This window comes from Poecile atricapillus, chromosome 6 (genome assembly GCF_030490865.1).
Source record: "Poecile atricapillus isolate bPoeAtr1 chromosome 6, bPoeAtr1.hap1, whole genome shotgun sequence".
Classification (NCBI taxonomy): domain Eukaryota; kingdom Metazoa; phylum Chordata; class Aves; order Passeriformes; family Paridae; genus Poecile; species Poecile atricapillus.
Genome location: NC_081254.1, coordinates 21,311,181 through 21,321,825, shown reverse-complemented (window position 1 = coordinate 21,321,825; position 10,645 = coordinate 21,311,181). Strand labels below are relative to the sequence as shown.

Genomic DNA, 10,645 nt, shown 5'->3' with positions numbered 1-10,645 from the left:
TGTTGCTGAAATCTTGAGAGCTGACAGGTCTGGGTTTGCTTTCCAATCCTGCATTTGTGAGCAGGTGGGGTGGTCCTGGCATGATCAGTGCAGTTTCCACATAGGTGTGTAAGGTTTATTGCTTCAACCTGCTGAGTGGTGCCTCAGTGTAGCTGTGTGAGTGCATCAGACTAAGGGCCAAAGAGTCTTCAGCACCTGCGAGCTCCACAACTGCTGCTACAGTGCAGTACACACGTCGTCATTTGGCAAAGGCTTGTCAGCAATGGAACCTGCCTCTGAGCAGAAACTGCTTGAAGAACCCACATTGCTGACTTGGGCTCAGTTTGGCTGTCCCAGGCAGAGGGCTGTGCCTCTTGGAAGCAGCGTGCTGCCTGAGGTGTGCCGAGAAGAGAATAGGTAAGTTTCCCTAGCACGAAGAAAATGCATGTGGTAGAGACCCAGAAGACTGGCTGCAGGGATAGCATTTAGCAGGCAAAAGACTACTTCAAGTGTCTTTTGTTGTGTTAATTGACTGCTATCCAAGTGTGTTTTCTCACCATGCTTTGAGGACCGATTTAGCCAGATGCAAAACACTCTCCTATGAAGGAGCAGCTGTGTGCGTTAGCTGGGTTTGCTTGGCTTTCAGTCCCAGGGAATCTGAGTGCTCAGCTGTTCCTAAGAAATTGCTGGTGAGGAAAACAAAGTAACAGACACAGTGGGGATTTTGTAGCGTACAATTGAGGAGCTGAGATCTGTTTCCCCAGCAGAGCTCAGCGCCCGTTCTCCCACGCAGCCTGCAGGCAGCGGGCTCTGTGCAGGGGCTGCGCTTGAGCCCGGCCCCGGGGAGCTGCCCGGCCCCGGGGGGGCTGCCCGGCCCCGGGGGGCTGCCCGGCCCCGGGGGGATGCCCGGCCCCGGGGAGCTGCCCGGCCCCGGGGAGCTGCCCGGCCCCGGGGGGGCTGCCCGGCCCCGGGGGGGCTGCCCGGGCCCGGGGAGCTGCCCGGGCCCGGGAGCTGCCTCCCCCCTGGGGCAGAGCCTGCGGGGCACAGGGGCTGTGGGCAGCCAGCCCCTGCAGCCTGGGCAGAGGCTGGGCTGTGAGGGTGAGGAGGGGCAGAGTCCAGCCAGGACTGGCACAGTGTGTTACTGTGGAGGTTTGGTTTACTGGCCGTAGAATTCAGGACCAGAAATCAAGACTTGTTTTTTTTCAATAAGATCTGTGCAGGATAGGCAAAAACTCGTCGCACTTTGGTCCATCCTAGAACACTGTCTTGTTCCTGCAACAAGCAATGGAACATCAGACTGCTGCTGACAGGAGAAGAGGGTAAAAAAGTAAGTGATTACCAGTTCATTTACTGCTGAAAAATTGCCAGCCTACCTTCATAGGCCTGTATCCCTGGTGGACCAGTAATGCCAGTTTATGCAGTTGTGTGAGTACCCAGCAGCTTCTTCAGGCTGGAGCTCAATTGCTCTGTCATGTTTAACAGAGGGAGAGCAGGAGCGGGTGAGGTGATGTTACCCAGATCCCTGTTGTTTTGGGAATCACCCAGTGATGCAGGCAGCTCCCTGTGCTTCAATGAAGTTCTTGGTAGCAGACAGATAATATCAAACACTCAGTGCCCTGGCAGCACTTCTGAAAGCCAAATTCTGGAGTGAATGACAAAGTGTTTTTCCGTTCCTTGGAAAGTACAAACGGCTTTTCTTTTTGCTGCCCCACCACTCACTGCATGTGGGAGATTTGTTTATGTTAGGCTGTCGAAGGAAAAAAAAAAAAATTTTTACATGTTATCTCAAAGCCAGGCAGATTAATCCAGAGGAAGATTTACTTAAGTGCAAATCAAAGGCTTAGTTTTGTTGGATAGTTCTTCAGTGTCTTGAGTCTAAATCCATCATGCTACCCTTGAAGGATTCAAATGTTTCAAAAGAATTTGGAAAGTTTGCTGTTCACTGCAGTTTGTAACCAGATTGCTAGCAGAATGTACTGCTGTCTTTTTTTTTTTTTTTTCTTTTTCCTTAGGGCTTCAGCTCTGCTATTTTTTATCTAATTTATTTTTGTTATGTTTAGTGTTCAAGATCTTTGAAGCCCTAAGGAAGGCTGTACAAATTAAAGGTACAATCCAAATCCAGGATTTGCACTCCTACTTCTGTGTAAACAGCTTCTAAGCTGAGCCTATGTAACTGATGTGCCCAGGTCTTGCATAATATTCCACTGCCCAGAAGCAGGACAATATTTCCATGTTTGCTACACTTGTCTACACTTTTCCTAAGTGTTCCAGGCAGGCATTATAGGACCCTTTGATTTAAAATGCATATGTATTCATTGTATTCCTTGCTTTTGGTGTTAATTTTCCTGCATTGTATTCTCAGGTTGCTGTTGTCCCACACCTACCCGGGGTGCTCTGCTGCCATATCTGCATCAGGCACATTAGGAAGTTGCTGGGACCAGTAAACTCTTCTCTTGATTGAAAATGATTTTTCTCATGTAAGTGTTGGGAATGGCAGTGGGCTGCTGCTTGTTCTGACACCTTCTGTGCAGGGAGGGCTTTAGAAGTAGGTAACACTTTAATTCCCAGCTTCTGCCTCTAAAATATGAGTGTACAGAGAATAAGGGTCTTAATATATTGATAGCTGGAGATGAGCAGTCCAAGAAATGTTGGTAGAGCTCTGAGATATAGCAGAATGACATTGTGGATCTGATTTAGAAAGTTGGGCAGAATCAATTCTGGGTGTTGAAAGCTTATGGCTTGTGTATAGCAGCTTGGCTTCCTGGACTGATTCTTGTGTCCAGTGTGTGATCTGGAGGTATTCCTGGTGAGAAATTGAGTTCTGGCTCCTCTGTTGCATCCATGGGGCAAGCTGAAGACTCTTGTCTGCTTTTTCCAGCAGTTGTGAGCTCTTTTCAGTTGATCACATCTGTGCAAGTAAAATGATTTTTTTAAAAGGTATAACAAAATAGCTCCTATAACTGAGCTCCACATCTGGCTGTCAGGCTGCAGGAACGCTGAATGCAAGGGGCTGGCCTAGAGGAGATGGGGAATTCAGACTCTGAGCCAAAGGCACTGGGATCACAGGGAAGGATGGAAAACCAGGTGCAGGAGCAAGAATGGTGTTTCCATGGTCTGATTCCAGCAAAAAAGCAGAGAGCTTAGAAGATAAAAGGTTAATTAGCTGGAGCTTGGGGTGTTGTTTGGTATGTGTCTTGTGTTGGGAACTAGCATCTTTAATGAAGCCTCTCCCTTTGGGGTTTAAATGCTGGGTTCAAATAGCAGTCAGGACAAGAAGTTTTGTTTCCCATGTCACATCAAACTGGAAATGGCAAGATATCCAAACAGATTGGCAGCTCACATTGTCAGGTGCAGAAGGCTGAGAACTGCCAGCCAAGTCTTTCCTGGGCTCTTCCTTAAATTTCTTCAAGTTGTTAGTGTGTGTCAAGGTTGTGACTCAATCATTTCTGCTCTGGGCCCCTATGGACCAGCTTGTCTTCCTTTTGGCTGAGGGACCACTGAAGCAGATCTCAAGTGAGAAGCCTTTTTGTCCAGCAGCCTTGAAGCAAGGCAGTTTTCTCCTGCATGTTTTGTGCAGCTGTGGGCAGTCATGCACACTCCCAATTTTTTAAATTCTTTATTCTGTCCATATTTCTGGCTCAGGCACCATAACTGAGAGCTGGGTAGGATATTTCATTTGCATTGCTGCCAAAGATTTCTATCTTGCTGCTGATGCTAAGAAGGTTGCACTTCCATATTGGCATGATACTTTAGTAATCAGTGCTTGCTTTTGCTTCACATACATAAAATTGGTGTTTTTCTAGTTTTTCTAGTGCTTATAGAAGTGTTTCCTACAAAGGGCAGCTCATGAGCAGTTTTTAAGATACCTTTCTCTACGATAATGGAATTGCCCACGGATTTAATGTCTTTCAAAACATTTATCAGCAAAATGATGGATCTGCTGCTGCATTTGTTATCAACTGCACACAAACATTTGGAGACACACAGTACGTTCAAAACCATGAGGAAGTTCTCCAACTGATTTCCTTTTTTCTTTTTTTGTGCAAATCTGTTCTGGTGAAGTGGATGGCAATTCTCATGAGTGTGAGCAAGATGAAATCAGTTCACTTCTGCTCAGATTACAATAGTTTTTGACAGCTTTCTGAAAAGCATAGATAAATAAAACACCTTTTCATAAGAAACCTAGATAAATGAGAATCCTCTGGTATGGAGGCATTGCCCACTTTGCCAAAGTTTTCTTGGAAGCAAATTATCTCTGGACAAGAGGCATATTTGAGCTCTTCAGTTTTTTCACCAGCATTGTTGAACAGGGTGAAAATGTTGTCTAATCCAGGAGCAGATTAGTTTGATTTTACCCATAATTTGTTAGGTCAGATATTGTTACTTAAGTAAAAACATGCCAATTGGTTGGGGTTTTTTTTTAATTTTTCAGAGTTTTATCCTTTTCCATGATATTTGTGAGTGAGAAGTTCAGAACCTTGCATTCTGCTTTTCATGTTATCTTCCAGATCCACTTTCTCTCTGCTCAGATCTTGTTGGTATAGTTCTCTGTGCCCAAGTGTTAAGGTTATTTTCCCTGGCCCAGATAAATACTTCAGTTTAGTAAACATCAGATAAAGACCAATTATCTCCTTGATGTCTGCTTTATTTGGAAAGGCCCTTCTACTCCAGTCTGATGTAAATTCACTGCTGTCATGACTGACTCAGCTTTTCCTTCCCCAGTCTGTATCCTCTATTTCTGAAGCAGGCTATAGAGATTCTGCTCCCCTGGATGTCCTTGTACACGGTACTAGAAGGCTATTTGCACTTAAAATTGGATGACACTTCATGGTTGGCTGACATGAGCACGTGTCTGACATTTTAGCTGGCCCAGCTTTAAAACCAAGTTCCCATTTGTAGCTGCCAAAATCTTGATGGGATATATAGTATTCCTGCTGATGGCAGAGGTTATTTTCACAGGGGGCTCAGATGGAAGGCTTTCTTCTATCTCCAGTCCTTGGGATTAGCAGCATTCATGGATGTGTGTGAACATTTGCAGATCCAATGTGAAAAGCCAGACTAACGACTTCATTAAATCTGTAATTCGTTGTCATTTGGCTGCATATCTATGACTGCAAAAAAGCAGCCACACAATTTTTTTCCAAAAATTTACTTCCAGGCTAAGATCTATTTGAAGAAAAAAAAAATTCCTGTATATAATTTCTTTGAATGCTTGTAAAGATGTTGTGCTTTGTGTATGGCCTAAGCCACTTGTATAGGCCCCAAGAAACAGTTGTAGTGCCGCGGCTGATCCACCTACAGTACTGGTTCCAGCCACCATGGTAATTTACTGACCTCTGCTTTCCTCCTCATTTTTCAGCTGGTTTCCTATTCAACCTCTTGCTCAGTATACTCTTTCATGCCACTTTGGTCCAGCTTTTGACTTTTGATGTTAAACACTGTCCAACACCTTTGTGCAGATTGAATTTTTGAGGGAATTTTAGAGCTTGAACATGTTATGCTGCCTTTATATTGCCTTTTGAATGCTCTGCTAAGTTATTTGTTGTCCTAGTTAGTGCTTTATCCAATTCCCTGCCAGATGTTTTCTCAGACCTCATCCCCTAGGAGGTGCTCTGAGATAATTTCCCACTGTTGATGATTAATTGGCAAGTCTGTCTTCTGTGTTTGCTCCTTAAATCCTTGTTTAAGCTACAGCAGGACAATGTGCTAGTTTTCTTTTTAGCCATAATGTAAAACTTGACAGCAGAGACACTCTCTATAAAGGAGGATCTCTTCATCTAGTTCTTTTGTAATCAAAGCTTGGGAAGGAGTGCAGTGAAAAAAAAGTTTTCTGGAAAGAAAGGAAGTTGCAGCCGAAACCTGCTAAAACAAAGGAGTGCATAATGCATTGCTTAAACTGTAAATCCCAGCAAATATCCTTTCAGAATTTGCTCTGGGATTGATGCTTGGCAGCAAATCATGGCTGAAGACGAGTCTATTTTTGGCCCAGTTAGGATTTCCCTTCATTTTGTAGCCAAGTGCAAAACCACCATCCAGCTGTATTGCTAGATATAGCACTGACCTTTTTACCTTATTGGACCACAGTTTGACTCTTAATTGAAATTGCACTATAATTACACCTCATGTCCCCATGGACACTTGTCTGTCTCATGAAACCAGCACAACATATTGGAACAATCTGTTTTCAAGTGATACAGGGCAGACTCTGAGGAATCACTGTCTCTCATCTCTGCTGGTGGTGGTGACTCCTCCAGGACACCGTGGCTAAATCTGCTATTGAAGGAGGTGTTCACTTGGGTTTAAGAGGGTGGTGAGATTGTGGTTGGTTTCAAGGGTGTTGGCTCCCCCTATTAACTGACCATCCAAAACATTCCCATGAAGCAGAAGGAAAAGGTCATTGGAAAAAACTTCTTTGAGATCTCATGGCAAGAGGAAAATACATCCATAGAAATTGGAAGTTCCTTCAAGTCTTCTGTGACATCTGCACAGGTTGCAGAGCAGTGTGCAGTGTTCGTGTCATTACACCTTGATACTGGCTTCAGGACTGGAATATTTGTCCTGGCTGTATTTCAATCCTGTAATATTAAAAGTACCAGCTCCACTGACCTCTCAGTCACAGAATGGGTCAGGCTGGAAGGGATCCGAGTGGCTCATCTGGTCCAACCTTCCTGCTCAAGCAGGATCATCCCAGAGCACAAGGCACAGGATTGTGTCCAGGTAGTTCTTGAATATCTCCAGGAAGGGAGACTCCACAGCCATTTGGGACAATCTGCTTCAGTGCATGGTCATCTTCCTCCCTCTCAAAGGCATCCTGAAGGACAAAAGGAGGCTGTTACATGTTTGGCTAAATCTCTGATTTGGGCAATTAGAATATTGCGATTATGAGGACATAAATATGACTCTTGGTTTAACGTGTTTGCTTTTGTTTCCTGTAGTTCTGATGCTTTCCTGGGTGAAATAAAACACAATTTACACCAAAAGGCTCAGAGAACTTTGTGTAAGGAATGCAGTGATATTTATATGGAGGATCACTTTAACATTGTACCTTATGCTTCCCCTAGGAAGAAGGTGCACAGGAGTTTTGTAACACTGTTTGCAGGCCTGCCAGCAGGGAGTGGGAGAGACCTGTCTGAATCTGAAGATCAGCAGTGAATAGGATACTGCTTTCCACCTAACAAGACTAAGTGAGTAAAACATAGCTTCTCTGTGCAGCTGAAATATCTGCAAGACAGTGATACAGAAAATAAGTGCTGTAGCAGCAAGTTCTGCAGTAGCTGTTTGGCATATGATGTATGCAAAAACTCTATTATTCCTTTCTGAACTCTGTCCAAGCTACCTTTAATGGCCTCAAATAATGGGAAATCTGTCACTTTTTCCTGGACTCCTCCTTGGTCTAGGAGGCATTTCTTCCAGTCAATCTCCATTAACTTTCCTTTGGTCAGATTAATACAATTATACCTTCTCTGGCCTTTCTTTCTCTGATTGCTCCTCTTTGCTTTATACATGTCTATGAGAGCTGTACAAACAGTCTGTACCTCTAGGATAGTTACCTGTCCCAAGAGGAATTTGCCAGTGCTGAAGATAGGCATTTTTATCATGATGGATGACCTTATGGAGACAAAGTGAAATGTGGAGTCTTGAGGACCTGCCTCTAAAGTTGGATAATTGGTTGCATATGAGGCAGGTTAATCACTGTCATAGTCTTGTGTGTTGAATGTACAAGAGGAAGGTTGCATGGTGGTTTGGGGCTGTCTAGAGGGGATACGCAGAGTTGAGAAGATGCTGTGCTACAAGATCAGTGTGGCTAAATGGTGAATGCTGGTTAAAACCTGGGAACACAGTGTAAAGACTGTGCAAATCAAGTTCTCAAACATCAGCCTTCACTCAAGATGGCATGGCACTGACAGGTAGATGTGTGTCATTAGTGTTATTCTGGGCAAGTGTGCAGGAGCTCTGCTGACCCCACTTTGGGCGGGTACCTAAAACCAGGCAGAACCTGGGTGCTTCATTTCCTAGCATAGCTGCTTGTGGTCTTTAGCTCTGTGTCCTGCTGTTTGGTCTGTAAACTGGGAGTAATTCTTCCCTACCTTCACAGGAGCTTGTTAAATGTTGTGTTTGTGGGGCACTGAGACTGAGGAGTGGTGAGCAGGATACATTAAGGGAGGGAAAGTAATAGCACTGTGCAGAGAGTGGGGCTTAGGAACCCACGCTGAGCCATCAAGGGGGAGGAAACTTGTGAGTATCTGTTAAATGAGTTTTACCTTTCCTGTGTGCTCATGTTTTGTTGAGCAATAGTCCATGACCTGCATTTTAATCCTGCCTACACTGGATGCTTTTCTCTGCTCTTTTAAGGGTGGTTTTGGCTCTTCTTGATCATTTTAGCTCAAGTGGGGCTGGGTGTATAAGTGCTGTGTGATAAAGCATATGAGGAGGATACTGGGGAGCGCTAGGAGACACAGCTGATGCTCTCTGCACATTGACTGTTCCAGGCATTTTTCCTTTTCAGCTGGGCTGCACTAAGTCAAACTATGTGGGTGAACACAGGGACAAAGTGACAAACAATAAATCAATTGAAAAATGGCAAGCCCAGAATTATGGATGTTATTTCTACCTAGTGAACTTGAGGAGCCTGATGGGGAACTGTTTTGTCCATTGATGGAAATAGTTTCCCTGATAAACTATTTGCAATTACCTGTTAATTGTCTTCCTTCAGCTTCTGTCATGCCATCTGGAAATCACCAAAGCCTGGCTATTAACAACTGGCTTCTCAGCTCAGCAGGAAGACTGGGCTCCTGATTTGCTAATCAGAGTATCAGCCAGTCACTGCTGCTCCTCTTGTCTGGGCTTGAAGTGTGAGATACAGCATGATTATGGTTGAGGGCAAGATTATTGCATGGGGCACTCCACATTTACCCTCCTGTCTTGAAGAGCTGGCTGTTAACGCAATTCAAGTGAAGTAAGCAGGAGTTGGTTTCTCCCCTTTTCCCAGACAAGATAATTTCTGCTTGGGATTGTCCAAGGTGCTTGGGGAATGCTCTGCTCTGCTCTTACAGCAAGTTGATACTGAACTCCCACTTCATGCTTTTCAGCTTGAAAGGTCCAGGCAGAGCTTTCCCATCAACAGGATTAATTTGTATTGGATTTTCTTGTGTCTATATAGAAGACAGAGAAGTTCAGAGTTTTCAGTAGCTAAGAAAACCTTGCAGCAAACAACTGCAAAGTCACACTGCAAACTTTCACACTAGTTTTCCTGGGAGTTCTCTATGAGGGCAAGCAAGTGACAAATGTGAACATTTTGACAAGATATCTGTGAGCTGTACATTCCCAGGGAAAGCAAGGATGGCTTTCCCTGTGAGATGATTTGAAAGCTTTGTCTGATCGGCCACAAACTTCCGCTAGAAAAGAATCTGGCAGGAGACCACACAGGATAAACTTCAGGCAGAAATCATCTACTGGAAGGGGAAGGACACAAAACTCAGCATCTCTGGTGGGAAAAAGAGTTAGAATTATAACAGGATAATGACTGCTCTTCCAGTGCAACCACTCCACAACAAAACTGACAGGAAGGAGTAGTCCCCTCTGCCTTGTTCACTGCATTGGGCAAGGACACCAAAGGCTGACCAGTGTTTAAGGCAACAGGCACACAGAAATCTCTTTCCTCTTAATTGGCATCATGTCAGACTGGTTTCCTCCAAGGACACTCAGATCATATTGATGACCATAGAACAGGAAAATATCACATTAAAAAAAAATCATCATCGCTTTTTTTTTTTTTTTTTTTTTTTTGTATGAAGCCAGGCATTTTTATTTTGTCAGAAGCATTTCAAGTGTTTCACTGACAGGTTTATACAACTCATATTTTGTTCAATGAAGAAAATACTTAGTCACAAAGCTGGTGTGTATTTTAACTAAAAATTCATAAGGAAGATGAGGAACATATCTACTTTACTCCTGACTTATACAAGCAAAGAGAAAAGAACATTGTTAACCTTGCACCTTTGCTTAAATGTATTAGCCATCTGGAGCTCAGTTTTGTCTTCAAAAATAATTACTGGGAATAAAACGTCTGTAGTTGTTGCTGTATTTTTATTTCCCTTTTTGACTTGTCTGGGACAAATTTTCTAGATTTTCATACTTTAACAATGGCTGGAAACATGGAACAAAAGTTGTTTCTCACATGACCAGCACTCAGCCTGGTGTTCAGTGCCCACAACCATGTCCAGAGCAGCACTATGGTACCAATTTGCAGTGATGCAAACCCATGTCATCTTCCCCTCTGGAGAGTCCTTCCTGTGCAGCTGCCCCTGTGCTGTGGCTGTCTAGTGTGGTAGGAGCTGTTTGGGTACTTTATGAGGTTTAATTTCAGCAAATGGTGAGACTAAAATCAAAACCCAGGATTCCCGCTTCCTTTTCTTACCACTTTCTCTGGATAAAATGTCTTGCATGTTGAAGAAGTAGAATAAAAATCACAAGATTTGACATTGCCAGAGTAATTTCTTCTCAAATTTGGCCTATGATTCAGGGTTTTGAAGAATAGCTTTTATCATTCTTCCCAAGAGTGTACTTTTAAACAAATAAATATTCTTCCACCAATGTTTACAATCAGAAGGGGCAGCCAGAAAATTTGCAAGCAGTGAAAAAGAAATTGGTCAGTAGGTATCTTTGC

The 10,645-nt window shown here is 43.7% G+C and overlaps 1 long non-coding RNA gene across 1 annotated transcript in view; it reads left to right on the top strand.

Moving 5' to 3' along the window:
- Window positions 1-1,131: 1,131 nt before the first annotated feature.
- Window positions 1,132-10,645, top strand: part of LOC131580394 (uncharacterized) — a 50,523-nt gene continuing 41,009 nt past the window's right edge. Inside the window, exons 1-2 of the long non-coding RNA XR_009277858.1 lie at window positions 1,132-1,306; window positions 7,041-7,163. This is a non-coding gene — a long non-coding RNA (uncharacterized LOC131580394). The remainder of the gene's footprint in view (window positions 1,307-7,040; window positions 7,164-10,645) is intronic.